This window comes from Camelus bactrianus, chromosome 10 (assembly GCF_048773025.1).
Source record: "Camelus bactrianus isolate YW-2024 breed Bactrian camel chromosome 10, ASM4877302v1, whole genome shotgun sequence".
In the NCBI taxonomy this organism is placed as follows: domain Eukaryota; kingdom Metazoa; phylum Chordata; class Mammalia; order Artiodactyla; family Camelidae; genus Camelus; species Camelus bactrianus.
This window is the reverse complement of record NC_133548.1, coordinates 10,394,040-10,408,277: the sequence shown is the minus strand read 5'-3', so window position 1 is coordinate 10,408,277 and position 14,238 is coordinate 10,394,040. Positions and strand designations below refer to the sequence as shown.

Below are 14,238 nucleotides of genomic sequence, written 5' to 3'. Positions count from 1 at the left end.
ACACTTCCATCTTTTTGTAGGTGTCTATTTAAATTTTGTCTATTTTTTAATGTTATTTTGTCTCTCTTACTTAATTATTTGTAGGAAATACTTATATATGTAGAAATTAGCCTTTTGTTAATTATAATTGTGGCAAATATCTTCTGCCATATAATAGTTTGCCTGAAAGTATGGGTAGGGAGCCAAGCCAGCAACCAGCCTACCTGCAAGGCACAGCCTCCAGCCCCTCTCAGATACAGTGCACAGCCAGAGACCCCACCCAATGGGAGAGCATAGCCTGCAGCCTTACCTGACTAATGAGCCTAGCCTGGGGCCTCATATGATTACAAAGCCCATTAGCAACCCTGCCCAACTGTAGGGAAACTGGGGTTCTGCCTGATCAGGAAGCCTGGACAGAAAACTTGTCCAGCGGCAGAGGACAGGCAGCAGCTCTGCCTGGGTAGGAAGTCCAACCAATGACCTGACTCGACTCAAGTCATAGCCTGATTGCAGAGCCCAGCCTGCAGCATGCTTGAGTGTGGGGCGGTGCAGTGGCATCACCTAGGCAGAGATCACAGTCTGAGGCCATGGGACCAGAGATAGTGGAGCCCAGCGAGTAGCTCTACCTAAATGTAGGGCCCAGACAGCTGCCCCATCAACCACGGAGCACAGCCAGCAGCCTCACTCAGCCTCAGGGCACAGGCAGCAGCCCTGCCCAAGCAGAGACCCTGACCACAAGCCCTTCCACCCACAGATGCTGCAAACTGTCCTATTCAGAACCTCAGGCTCTGAATAGAGCTCCGGGCTGACTGTTAAAGATCTTCCCCTGCTGAAGCAGACATGTGAAGACTGGAAGAGGAGACTGCTTTGCCAAATACCCACATACCAATATAAGGACAAAGGATTCACAAAGAGTCAGGTGACACCTGAATCAGGTATCATCAATATGACACCACCAAGGAAAACTAATAAAATGCTAATAACTGACTCTAAAGAAATGGAAATCTATGAATTAACTGACAAATAATTCAGAATAATGCTCTTTTCAAAAGTTTAGTTAACTAGAAATAAACACAGACAATTAAATGATAAGTTGGAAAATCCAGGTTGTGTGGCATTGGAGAAAATTCTGGCAAACGATGACTTACAAGTCCAGCAAAATCACATAGAGTATGATGAAACTTGTCTATACAACCAGAAAGATGAATATAGAAAGTGTATTATGTAGTTACAAATGCTACGTAATAAAAATTAACTATATTGATCACACAAAATAACATAGAATGGAATTAATTTTAAAAAGGTTTCAAGCAAAGTCTTGATGTATGAATATTCATATTTGCACCCAGCTAACTTAAAGGTAGAGTCATGTGGGCCCTACTAGGTGAGGATGTGGAAAGTGAAGCCTTATGCGTAGCACTCAGGAGGAACGTGGCAATGGGGAGCAGCTGTTGTTGAGAACACAGGTTTGCCTTCATACAGCCTCTAGCATGTGAGAAGTGAATTTGATTATTATCTTAAGGACATAACATAAAGCTTAAAAACATTACAGATACTCATCTGGCAAGTTGAGTGAGATAAATCACAGGAGATAAATGGTCAACCCGGGACTCCTGGCAATGTTTTCATCACGCATCACACGTCAGAGCCAGTCATGCTCTTTGAGGGCTGTGAATTAGAGCCCACGCACCAGAAGGGACAATAACTCCCATTTGTGTCCTCGGAGGATGCAAAGGTAGGAAGAAACCATTGCTCATCTTAGCCCTATGCTTTGTCTCCAAGAAGGGATCTGGGTGGGAGGGGTGTGAGTGCCTCGGCTGTGGAGGTCCTTGTAAGTTAGCCAGAGGAAACTTCGGAATGAATAAAATCTTGCCTGACATCTTGCTGCAAATGGGTAGTTGCTTTTGCCTCTGCAATCTGGGTGGGGAAGGCAGATTTCCAGGTTTCAGTCTTAAACTGCTTAGACCCTCTGCTTCAGGATCAGTAGCTGTGTACACATTGCTGAGGGCAGGCAGCTGTAACTCAGTCTAGATTTATCTGAGCTGGTTGCTTGGGTGGGTACGGGAATGAGGAAAGAAGTAAAAATCTGGGCTATGCCCTCATCAAAATGCAGAAATAAAATATGATTCCCCAGGGCTGCAAAATCCTCTGTCACTGGATTTCGATATTGATCAAGGAAGATATTCAAAAGTGAATATACATTGAGAAATATTCTCTTTCCTGATGCCAATAGCAACACCTGGACATGTGAGGCAGGTGCATCTAAGGGATCGACAAACCTTCCTGAGAGTGAGACCACAGTACAACTACGCCAGCTGGGGACCTGGATTTTGCCCTTCCAGCAGCAGAAGGGTCTGCTGCTCTTGCTGAAGGGACAGCCCCAGGCCCTAGGGGTGAGTGGGCCAAAGATCAGAGCACAGGCCTTGGGGATAGGGCCATTTCCTGAGACAGAACTGGGATTTCCTCAAAATATCCAAATTCTGTAAATCATTGAGAGTGATAATAAGCTGAATGGAACCATCCTGAACTGCACAAACCTTACAGATCCAGAAAATGGAAAGATTCAGTGAGCCTGTCCATCTCTGAAAGGGAAAAAAAAAATTGCCTCTACCTAAGTAGCAAAGATATGAATAAAGACTTTTAAGATCAATGACAATGTCCTGTGTTGCACAAAGGAAAATACTTGATGTGCAGATTGCTATCTTCCTGGGAGACCTCCCCAAGTGTGGAGTCTCTAAGGTGGGAAAGTGGTTGGTGTGCACTGACCTTAGGGGAAACCTCCCTTCTGAGAACTTCTCATAGGCTGTCTCTCACCCTCCAGGTGGCTCAGATCCTGACTGGGCTGATGACACTGTGCCTGGGGGTGACAGTCGCTCCTTTTTTTCCACATGCCGTTGGATTTTGATTTTACATTATCACTAAAATATACCGTCCCGTGTGGGGATCCTTCTCTGTGAGTATTAGTCATCGTTTCATTGCCTCCAGTTTCAGCTATCTGCAGTACCTTCATCCTTGTCTCTCAAAAACCCCTGCATTTCTTTTCAAGCCTTAGGCCAACTGTTTGGGTAGATAACACTTATAGGGAAGTGGAGGGAGCTAGGAGAATGTCATAAGGCTGAGAGTGCATATCCAGGCTCTGAGTGGATTCTCTCTCTCTGGTCAGTTCTTCATTTCTGGAGTGCTGTCCATCGCTGCTGGCAGGAAAGTAACAAAGGGTCTCGTAAGTGTCTCACTGCTGAATCTCAAATGGGTCTAGTGAAACAGGGAATTAATCAGCTACGAGGCTAAAGCACACAAGACTTGCTGGTTCTCTAAAGAAGGGCCCTAGAAATGGTCTGGGGAGCTCTCTAGAAGTGCTGTCTCCGTGACACTTGGGCAGGAATGACTGACTTAGCTCTGTGTTCTGTGACATTCCATGCTCAACAGTCTCCCTGTACAAGAGCCTGGGGGAACCAAAGCTGAATCTCTATCAGATGCTTCCTTCTTCTTCTTGAGAATGGGGAAGCTCCCCCATGGAAACGTCCAAACTCAACTCAGCTGAGTTAAATGTCACTTACTGACCTCTCAAACACAGGTGACCATGGGACTGCAAAAATCTTTCTCGCTCACTCTTTTCAGATCCAAGGAAGCCTAGGGATGAACACAGTCAGTGCCATTATAGCAGTGTTAGGTACATATCTGGCAATTCAAGAAGAAATAGTTCTGTGGCAAGAAATTACGTGGGAATATTCTCATGAAACTGTATTTCTTATTGTAAGTATTTCCTGTTCCAATAATGGCATTCTGGAAACCAGCCTTGTCTGAACTTTTCTTTGTAAATTCTCACCATGGAGCTGAATGGGGACTTGGGTTGCCTGGATGCTAGATTGAGGGTTGAGGAATCTAGAAGTACTGAGCAGTAAGGTTAACTTTTCAACATTATTCATCTCTGGAGGCTCTCATGTAGTGTGATTGGCCAGTGGGAAATTCTGTAAGAACTCAGATTCTCCAAGGAGCACTTTTCTGTTGATTTTGAAAAAAATCTGAGGAGAAAAAGGAAAACTGGTGTTCCAGTTGCTCCATGATTTTTAGGGATTCTGAGCAACCAATGGAAATGACCAGAGTGTATGTGTATTTCTTAGATGTGCTGTGCAGTCAGGATAAGGGAGAAGCTCAGGGGATTAACTGCAGGCTCTTATGTGTCATAAGAAACAATTGCTCAAAGTCCAAAGGAGACTTTTAAGTCAGAAAATTACTGTTGAGGGTAGGAAGTGGGGAGGAGCAAAATGAACCAAAAAAGTCACTATGGAAATACTTGGCCTTAACTGATATTCTTGCGTCCAAGAGTGAAATGGTAGAGTTCCACTGATTCATTTTCAAGTTGTTTACTTAGTATTTTTGAATTGAAAGAAGAGCCAGGATTCCCTACTAAGGAAAGGGGCTCATATTGTAACGAGATGAACTAGGACCAGATATGAAATTCTACCAACTATGTCTGCCCAGACCTTCTCTTCTGTGCCCTGGTTTCTCTGTCTTCTACAAGCTTGACTTTGTTGTTGTTGTTGTTGTTTGTTAGTTTGGTTTTTTTCCTCCTGGTTTACAGGCAACGCTGACTGGAATGCTGATCCTCTTTCGGATGGAAGTCTGCACTGCTTTGTCTCTCTCCATATTTGGGTGCAGGGTGGCCTGTTCCATCAACAACATGAGTGCTCTGGATTTTTATGGGTTTTCTTTCTCTCTTTTCTTTTCTTTTTCTATCTCCTCTCCCTTTCTCTCTGTCTGTCTCTCTCCTGTTTCTTTCTTTCTGTGTGTGTGTGTGTGTGTGTGTGTGTGTGTGTGTCCTCTCTTCTTTCTGTGGGGAAGATTAGGGAGGGGAAAATATATGCAAACCCTGCTTATCTTTGAAGGAAGTAGCACAGATGGAGATGGAATGACATGACCAATTGCACTCAGCCAAAGAACTGTCCCTTTTTCCTCTGGAGTCATTTCTGGTATTGTTGAGGAAGCGTCAGGAAAGAGAGTGAAAGCCAGGATGGGAATATAGACCTGCCAGGTACCAGGATTCAGAAGGAAGGTGCTAAAGATTATATTATTTCCAAGGCATGTGGAATTCCTTTTTGCCTCCTGATAGTTTGACTACAAGATTCTAATGTTCTGATTTTTTCACAGGTGGTGGTCCTCTTGCCAAATAATGACAACAGACCTTCAGCAGTCTCCCCTGAACATGTCTATGAGGAGGTCACAATGCAGTAGATCCCAGTGGTTTGACAATTCCATTCAATTTGTCCTATTCTCACGCCACTGGCTATTTACTGCGTACATTCATGCGTCTGACTGTCCTCAAGTTTATACATTTGAAATCCTGTTGTGACAAAACAGAGTACAATAAAGACTTCTTTTGATTTTATGCCGACGAAGGTTATTCTTTTAATTCTCCACCATACCATCCCTCAACTTTTCGAGGAGTCAGGAAACAGTGTGGCACTTTAAAGTCTCTAAATCTATGTAAATAGAAACAAGTTGTAATTGGATTCAGATTTTTATTACATCAGTCCATATCACACCAAATCTCTCATAGGAGAAAAAGAAATCTACGTTGGTTATTTCTCATTCAACCGCTCTGTGTGGTCCTGCTTTTTAAAATTCTGTCTCTCTGAATGAAGGTCCGGGACATTTCTATGCCAGTGAATTCTTAGCCAGTGTCAACCAGAACAGCACCTGTATCTTCCTTCTGTGTTCCTTGATAACACTCTCAGACAAGGGCAGCGTGCATTCAAAATAGTAGCCCTACGAAGATCTCTGCATCCTGATTTCCAGAAACTTTGAATATGTTATATGGCAACTGGGAGTCAGAAGTGACAGAAAGAATTAAAATTGCTAATCTTGGATTGTCTCTTGGGCCCAATATTGTAACAGGGAGGAACAGGTCTCACTCCATATTAGGTCTGTTTCTTTTACTTTAATCTTTGCATTTGATCACTCTTGCTACAAGTTAATCACTAAAGGGCTGTTGACTATAGCTTAAAGTATACATAATGGCCCATCCTCTGGAACCCTGCCTCCTACGCCTGAGCGTTGAGTTAAAATACCTTTGTTTAGCTCACAGGAAACATTTTGACCAGGCTCACCTATGAACGACCGCAGGAGGGAAGAAACCAGCACACCTCCAGATCCAGGAATGTCTGCAATAGCTTAACCACTTTTTTATGCTACCTCCTCACCCCCTCCCCATTTTTGCTCTATAAAAGAACCTAACATCCAAACCCTGGCAAGATGGTTCTTTGGGACATGAGTCTACCTGCTGACTTTATGAATAAGGTCTCTATTCCTTGCCCCAATGACTGGTCTCTCGATTTATTGGCCTGTTGTACAGTGAGCATTATGAGCTTGGGCTCGGTAACAATCTAACCATATGGGTTCTTAAAAGGAGAGAACTTTTCTCAGCTGCAGTCATAGAGAGTGACATGTCAATGGAAGGAGGGTTAGAGAGACATGATGTGAGAAGAACCTGACCCACCATTGCTGGATCTGAAGGGTCTGGAGCCAAAGAATGTGATTATGTAGGGTCCAAGAGACAATCCAGGATAATTGCCTTATTTTAAGATCAGATGCAAACAATCCTGTAATAAGCAATCCTCACTCATCCTCTTTGAGTATCCCACCAATTTTCTTTCAAGTTAATAAATGATAGATGACACTCATGTAGACTAGGTGGGGGAGGGGACATAACCATTTAAATAAATCATGCTCAATCAATAATCCTAAGTAATCTTAAGGGAGAAAAAAGCTGAAATTGTACTTATAATGCACATCATAAAAAAGGCAATTCCACATGAATGATGGATTAAGTTTGAAAAGAAAACCATCATCAAGACTATAAGGCAATATAGAATAATATTTCACCACAATGAGGCACAGAAAAATGCCTTAAACAAGATGCACAAAATTTGACTGAAAAGTGTGTTTTACAGTCTGCATAGAATTAATTTTTTTATCAGATAGAAACATAAGGAGAGTTGGCAGATCAAGAATATATTTCTAGAATATTACTGTATTACACAAAACATCAAAGGGTTAATGTGAACAGTCTTCATGGACAGCAACAAATCAACTTTTTTAAAGACATAGAAGAGGGAAAAAATATTAACAGGGACCTCATAGAAGAAAGCATGTAAGTACCAGAGACACAAGAAGACTAACCACCCTTATCAGTATTTAGGGAAATGAATTAAGTCCATAGTGTGATGCATAGTGTGCAAGTACACACCAACGAGGGAATCTGACAACACCAGCGTTGGCTCAGATGTAGATCAATGGGAACATTTATTCCTATTTTAAAGGATAAATTTGATTAAAAAACACTTCGGGAAATAATTTTAAGTTTTCTCATAAAGTTACATGCTACATTTCCTATGTACCTGTTATTCCGCTCCTAGATAAACTTCTACAGATGTGAACTAGGACTCATGCACAACAAGGTATTTTAAAGCCAGGATGGTGATAGCAAAGAGTTGAAGCAATCCAAACATCCATCTATAGCATGTTGGATAAAATACATAAATTATAAAGCAGTGAAAAAATAAATGAACCGCAGCTGTGCGTGACAATCTCCAGGAGTCTTCAAAATGCCGAAAGTGGAAAAGCATAGAACATGAGAATAGAACATGAGACTATATATTCATTATGACTCCATCTGCCTTTCTACTCACCCACTGAAAGTTTACATTGGAAATATATATGTGTATGTATATATACACACTCACTAATGTTTTATGCAAAAACCAATAAATGATTAGCACAAATTAAGAGTGGTAATTACCTGACAGGTAGGTTACCTCTCTAACCTTTTCTCCGTCACCTCTCACTGAGTCACCATGTCTAGCCACAGCCTTCTTGAAGTGAACAAATGAAGCTTACCCACTGCACTGTTACCTCTTCCTGGAAGACTCTTTTTAATTCCTCAACAATTTTAAAAATGGGACCTTTTCAGGGAAACTTTTGACCATTCTATTCAGAATTGCAAACCTACCTGCAGCGCGCTTAATCCCTTTAAACTTCACATTTTGTTTCACATTCTTTTTTGTCCTCTAGCGTAACAACATAAATGTGCCTATGTACTTTGCTTATTTCATTAATTTCCATTAGAAAAAGTGCATCAGGAGGGATTTTTATGTTTTATTCACTGCTTTATCCCCAGTTGCCTAACACAGCATTTGCTGCATAGAGAATTCTCAAATAGTCTCTGAATAGGAAATTAATCAACTCCATATAGAGCAAATGATCCATATGAGATGCTTCAGACCTTGCTGAAGTTTTGAGAGAATGTAGGTCTGAGGGTTTAAACAAAGTAAATCTCAACTTGTTTGATTGTCTCAGGAGCCGGGGGCTCAACCAAAACTACAGAAACCCAAATTTACAACCAACTTTGACAACTTCTGGCAAGTTAACCATAAGGACTTCTTATAAGAAAACAAGCCACTGACTACCCACGTTAAGCTTGGAGACGTTAAGGGTGCAGGGCCAGCCTCAACCAGTCCCTTACCATTTAGTAGATGACTCCATATGAGCTTCAGACATATCCTAGGACTTCTGACCAATCCATACACAGCCTTGAAAGTGTATTCATAGGTACAGCACAATTATTGACCTGAATATTTACAGAGGCCCAAGAAGACCATATGCTGGGAATGGAGTCTGAGGAGGGGAGTGTGTACAGTTGAATCAGAACAACTATTCCTTATTCACAGAAATGATACTAAGAACGTTGTCATTTCCTCTGTGGGCAAAGTGCGTGGTAAAAAAATGTTATGATGTCTCATGGATCATGGTTAACAGGATCCCTGTCTTGCAGAATCACGTCTTCATAAGTTTCAGGTGGAGTCAGTAAGTCTTGGTAAGGATCTTCAGAATCTGATCTGATGCAGCAACTTAGTGCAGAAACCTGGAAATACGACATCATAGCATCTGTAATTATGTCACCTAAATTGTCAGTGAGTTTTTTATCTGATCTTGTCAGTTATCTTTGTAACACTTTATTCAGTCCACAATTTCTCAACTGATGGTAATCTTACCCCACCACGGGACATTTTACAATGTCTGGGGACATTCTGGTTGTCCCAACTAGGGGTGGAGGAAGCAGCAGACATCTCGTGGACAGAGGCTGGGAATGCTGCTAAACACCCTACAGTGCACAGAACATCCCATCACAGCAAATAATGATTCATCCCAAAATACCAACAGTGCCAAAGCTGAAACTCCGCGGTCAGCTCGTGTTTTCACACTAGCCAGCTAGGGGAGCAGGGATGTTCCAGCCATGTCTGGGAACGCCTTGAAATACACTTTTCAGTGGTCTTGCAGGGTATTAGTGTGGTCAGCAATCCATGCCCGCATCTACAGGATTTCTAGGAGGAGTAAGAGAGAGGGACATTCCATATAAAAAAACAAACACAGTGCCATCCATGAACACAGTGAGGTGTGTTCCTCTCTCTGCTGTCCTAGGGACATGGAAACAGAAGTATCAGTATGACGAAGTTGGGGCTGTAGCAAGGTCAACCATCTATGAGGGCTTTGCAGAATCTATGGCTGGCGGATGTCATACACACACGGCGACGTGCGAGATGACATGTAATATATAAATATGTATGTGGACATGAACACATGGACATATTGGTGTGTATATGACTGATGGGATGGCAGGAAAGATGTTACGAGGGCTGAATTAACATCAAGACTACACTTAGGCATTCCTAGAGCTATTTTGTCTCTCACTTGACTTACAATTTTTCCATTTAAGTATTTATTTTTATCTACTAGGACATTCACTTCTTGAAGACGTGGGTAGTGTCACTGTTTCCTTATCTCACAACACAGTAAGCAACATAGTACATATTCAATATTTTTTAAGCCTTTTTTTTTTTCCAATGGAGGTACTGGGGATTGAACCCAGGACCTTGTGCATGCTGAGCAGTGCTCTACCACTAAGTTATACATACACCCCTCATGTGTATTTTAGATGATCAAATAAAAAAAAGTATGAATGAATGAATGAAACTGACTTTGTATATAACTCACAATGAATCAAAATGTTTACACAAAAGAACATTTAGCAAACAGAGTGCCTGGTGAGTATAACACATAATCATTGTTCTCTAACCCCACCATCTCCCACTTTACCATTAAGAATTTATTTTTGCCAATTCTCTACCCAATGAGAGATTGAAGTTAGCAAACAGGACATGTGATTCTTTGAAATACTACTTGAAAAGCTTCTCCCCTTCCCAGTAAAGAAGGCTACTCACCAAGCTGAGAACATTGCCATTCACGTGGTAAGTGAGCCCGCAGAGTGAGAATGAAATAAGAATTTGCACACAAGTCAGCATCATTTGAAGGATCACGATACTCTAGGGAAGAGAGGAGGACAGAGTTCAGGTTTCCCCAGTTTCCGCCTGCACTGTTCTCATCCTGATTGCCCAGGGCTAAGGGTTGGTGGATACTTTGCACAGCAATGCATTTCCTATTCAAGACATGCACATTCTGTTAAGACGGAATATTGGATCTGACGCAAACCTTACTTACACCCATAAATCTAATTCTACAGAAACAAATATGGGTTATGGGAATTCTAAATGGCAAAGCTTCTGCAAAGGAACTCCCTTGACATTCTAGAGCTACTTTTTAAAAAAGTTTTTAAAATTATTAGTATTAAAGTTTAGTTGATTTACAATGTTGTGTTAGTTTCTGGTGTACAGTGTAGTGATTCAGTTATATATATATATATATTTTTTTCTTTTTCATTACAAGTTATTATAAGATAATGAATGTAGTTCCCTGTGCTATACAGTAGGTCCTTGTTTATGTATTTTATTCATAGTAGTTTGTATCTGCTAATTCCAAACTCCTAATTTATCCCTCCGCCCTTTCCCCTTTGGTAACCATGTTTGTTTTCTGTCTGTGAGTCCGGTATCATATGTGGAATCTAAAAAAATAATGATACAAATGAACTTATTTTCAAAACAGCTGAAGTTACTCTTAGTTCAAACACTGCTTCACATGTAAAGCATGTACTTTACTCATGTATAGGATAGATTTGCCAACATTTCATTGGGTTCTTAAATAAACATAGAAAGGACTCAGACTAGCTCCCAACTTCTGTAGAATTTTAACTACTAGAAATCCACATACCAATTCTCAATTAATGCTCCAGATCAGGCCTCCTCTGGACACACTGGTCTATAAACGGCCTTTTTGTTATCGTATTTTTATTACAGAACATGTTCATTAGAGAAAATTTGGAAAGGTAAGAGTATGTTTTAAAACAGACACATACACACAATTCTGTAATCCTAAAATTGTGTTTTTGTTTTGATTTTTAGCAAAATTTGTGATTGCGTTTGTTTGAGTTGGTTTTTATTTCTCTATTCCTTTTCAGCATTTAGAAAATGTATCTTTAAGCTTTAGTCACTGAGAACTAATGTGGCTGGAAACAAACATCACAAGTGAAAACACCCTCCAATTAAAAAAGTACTTACAGTTGTAAAAGATTTAACCAATGAACATTCAAGAAACTCTGAACATCCAAGTATGATTATATCAACCAAATTCATTGAGAGAAGAATTATTCCAATGCTTGAAAGTACTGTACTTATAATGTTAGCACCGATATTGGCTGTAACCTGAAGGAAAATAGTACATTTATTGAAAATACTCAGGGCCTTTTTTGAATTTCCAGGCGCATCTTCTGCAGCATCCCAGATGCACACCCTACACTGGTTGGTGCAGGGGATCCTTCCTAAGCAATTCAGTTCCCTTTGTTCCTGCAGCAGTGTGCTGAAAACCCATCGCATGTCATCGGAGAGAAGGCTACAACCCTCCCATCACAAATGAAAGGCCGTGGACAGAGCCAACATGATGGGGGTTCTGTGCTCTGATGTCACTGGTGGCAATGACCTTTAATATGACTCCTCTGAATTAGAAGCTCCCTGGCACAAGCACACACAAGCACTCACATATTTTCACCTTCCAAGATGTATCTCAACTACTGTAACAAGGTCTGCAAATAGAGGCTCCCTTACTGTGCTTCTTACGGGGAGAATTTTTGTTAACGTCTGCTAAAATTCAGACAGTTGGACACCTTCCTCTCCTCTAAGAAGTTCTTTTTTTTCTACAGAATTACAGAGATCATTGATGTGAAAGTTACAAGTTCATCACCAAAATAGATTGGAGTATCCAAATTTTGTGTGGTCTGTCTTTGTACAGAGAGTCATTGTCAACTGTTCTTACTCATTAAGCGAGCAAAAGGGGAAATAATACTCACCAGAAATTTTGTGTGTTTTTTTGTACATGTGACAGTCAAAGATCCAGAAATGATGAACTGTTCATAAGACAGAAGAGACATCAGTGGGAGAGAGCTGCTCTCCATCTACCTCACCCACCTCCACCCTCGCTGACCCAAACTGAACCCCATCTCTCTTCCAGCCAGGGTGTATATTCTGAAAAAATAATCCTGAAGGCTAAATCACTGAACTGAACTGAAATGAATATAAGTCTATTATGGCTCTTCTTAGGTTGCTAGAAAGACCTGGAAGCATTGTTGCAGTGAATGAACATAGAACTATACAAGTGGAAAGACCAACTAATAAATATCTTTTGTTGCAGCTAAAGATAAAGCAAAAAAAAAAAAAAAAAAAGGAAGAGGGGTTTCTGGATAGAAGAATATTGCTGTGGGGAAAAGGTAAGGCAAGAACTCATTGATTGCGATAGAGTTAGAAAAGAGCGATCCTTCTCTGCAGACGCCCATCCTAATCTATCCAAATATGTTCCAACTTGAAATTCACTTGCTCTCTAAAGGATGCCTGGATTATCTCAGTTAAGAATGATGTCTCCTTTCAAAGGAGCCAGCAGGTATCTCAAGAACATTTTTTTTTTTAGCCAAAAACTTGCAATTGGTCCTGAGGCTAATTTTGTCTCCTACTTTCTTACAAATTCCCTAAGTTCTTGGCACAATGTCTCTTCTAAAAAGAGTCTCAGCTATTGTCTTTAAAAGTTATAAAAAATTAAATATACATATCTAATTATATATATATTTTATATAACTTTGATTTCCATGGTGGTTGAAACAGATATACTCACAGACATTGCAGCCCAGAATGGGTAGCCAATATAAAAGCAGAATAAAAAATTCCTGAAGTTGGAAGACCAGTAAAAAAAAAATCTCAATTATCCCAAATAAGAAATATGTGGAGCCAATCATTATCTGAGCTGCCTGGAGGAAGGAAAAAGAAGGAAGCCGCTAATGTAGAAAGGTTATACATATGAATCTCAAAATCACATATGAATCACATTCTATCTTTTCTACCTTCAATGCCTCTTAAAAATTATCCTGAGAAGAGTGAAATCCTAGAAATTTGTGTTAGTTTACCAAGCCCTATTCATGGATATTGCCTCACGGGAAAAAAATATTTGGGGAAAAAACAGTTCATTTTATCTCTAGGAGCCCATAACACCTTCAAACCAAAACATTTTACCTACAGGTACTCCCAGATACATTTTCTTTGCCCACTTTTGATCTAATCTTGTAAACTGGTATAATTTAATTCATTTCCAAGAAAATTATAGACCATTTAGCTTTTCATACTCAACCCCCACATGTCTACAGGACTGACAATAACTTACACCAAGGGACTGTAGATTGTTTTTAAGGAAATTAGTCAGCTTGCTGTGTCGATATTGAGCAAAATCAGATGTGTCTGCCTGTTCCACCCGAGTGCTTTGAATCTTGTTGGTTGGAATGCCCTCAGCATCCCGAATGGCGTCAGCGATGTTGCTCATTCTGTAAAAGACCACATGTAGTTAAAATTCTTAGTTAAGCTCCACCACTTCCAAAGTGCAAAATTTCTGAAAGCCATTTCACAGACAGCAGCCACTGTACTTCCTAGAACTCAGAGGTTTGTATTTAACAGGAAGAGAAGGGACTGGCAAAAATGCACCACGTGTAAAACTTGGTCACCCGGCTCTCAACAAACCTATGGGAAGCAGGTGACAAGCCACCCTTTCTTAGGGCCTGGAAGGGCTGGTTCTGAGGTGCTACAGGATGGAATCAGTGAAATGTGGAATTAGTGGGAAACGGGAGTGGTTCAATGCACTGCCACTGGGGCTTGGACCAGCCTCGTTGCTACTTCCAGAAATTAAAGATGCTTACCTTTGTAAAGGGGACACGTCAATCTAATTTCCCACGTACCTGAAAAGACAATGGCTTGAATTGAAAGAACACACACTTTAATG

At 40.7% G+C, this 14,238-nt stretch overlaps 1 long non-coding RNA gene across 1 annotated transcript; it reads left to right on the top strand.

Moving 5' to 3' along the window:
• Nucleotides 1-1,625: 1,625 nt before the first annotated feature.
• Nucleotides 1,626-2,915, top strand: LOC141578936 (uncharacterized). The gene is made up of 3 exons (XR_012509848.1): nucleotides 1,626-1,714; nucleotides 2,213-2,372; nucleotides 2,801-2,915. It is a non-coding gene; the product is annotated as an uncharacterized LOC141578936 (long non-coding RNA).
• Nucleotides 2,916-14,238: the final 11,323 nt, after the last annotated feature.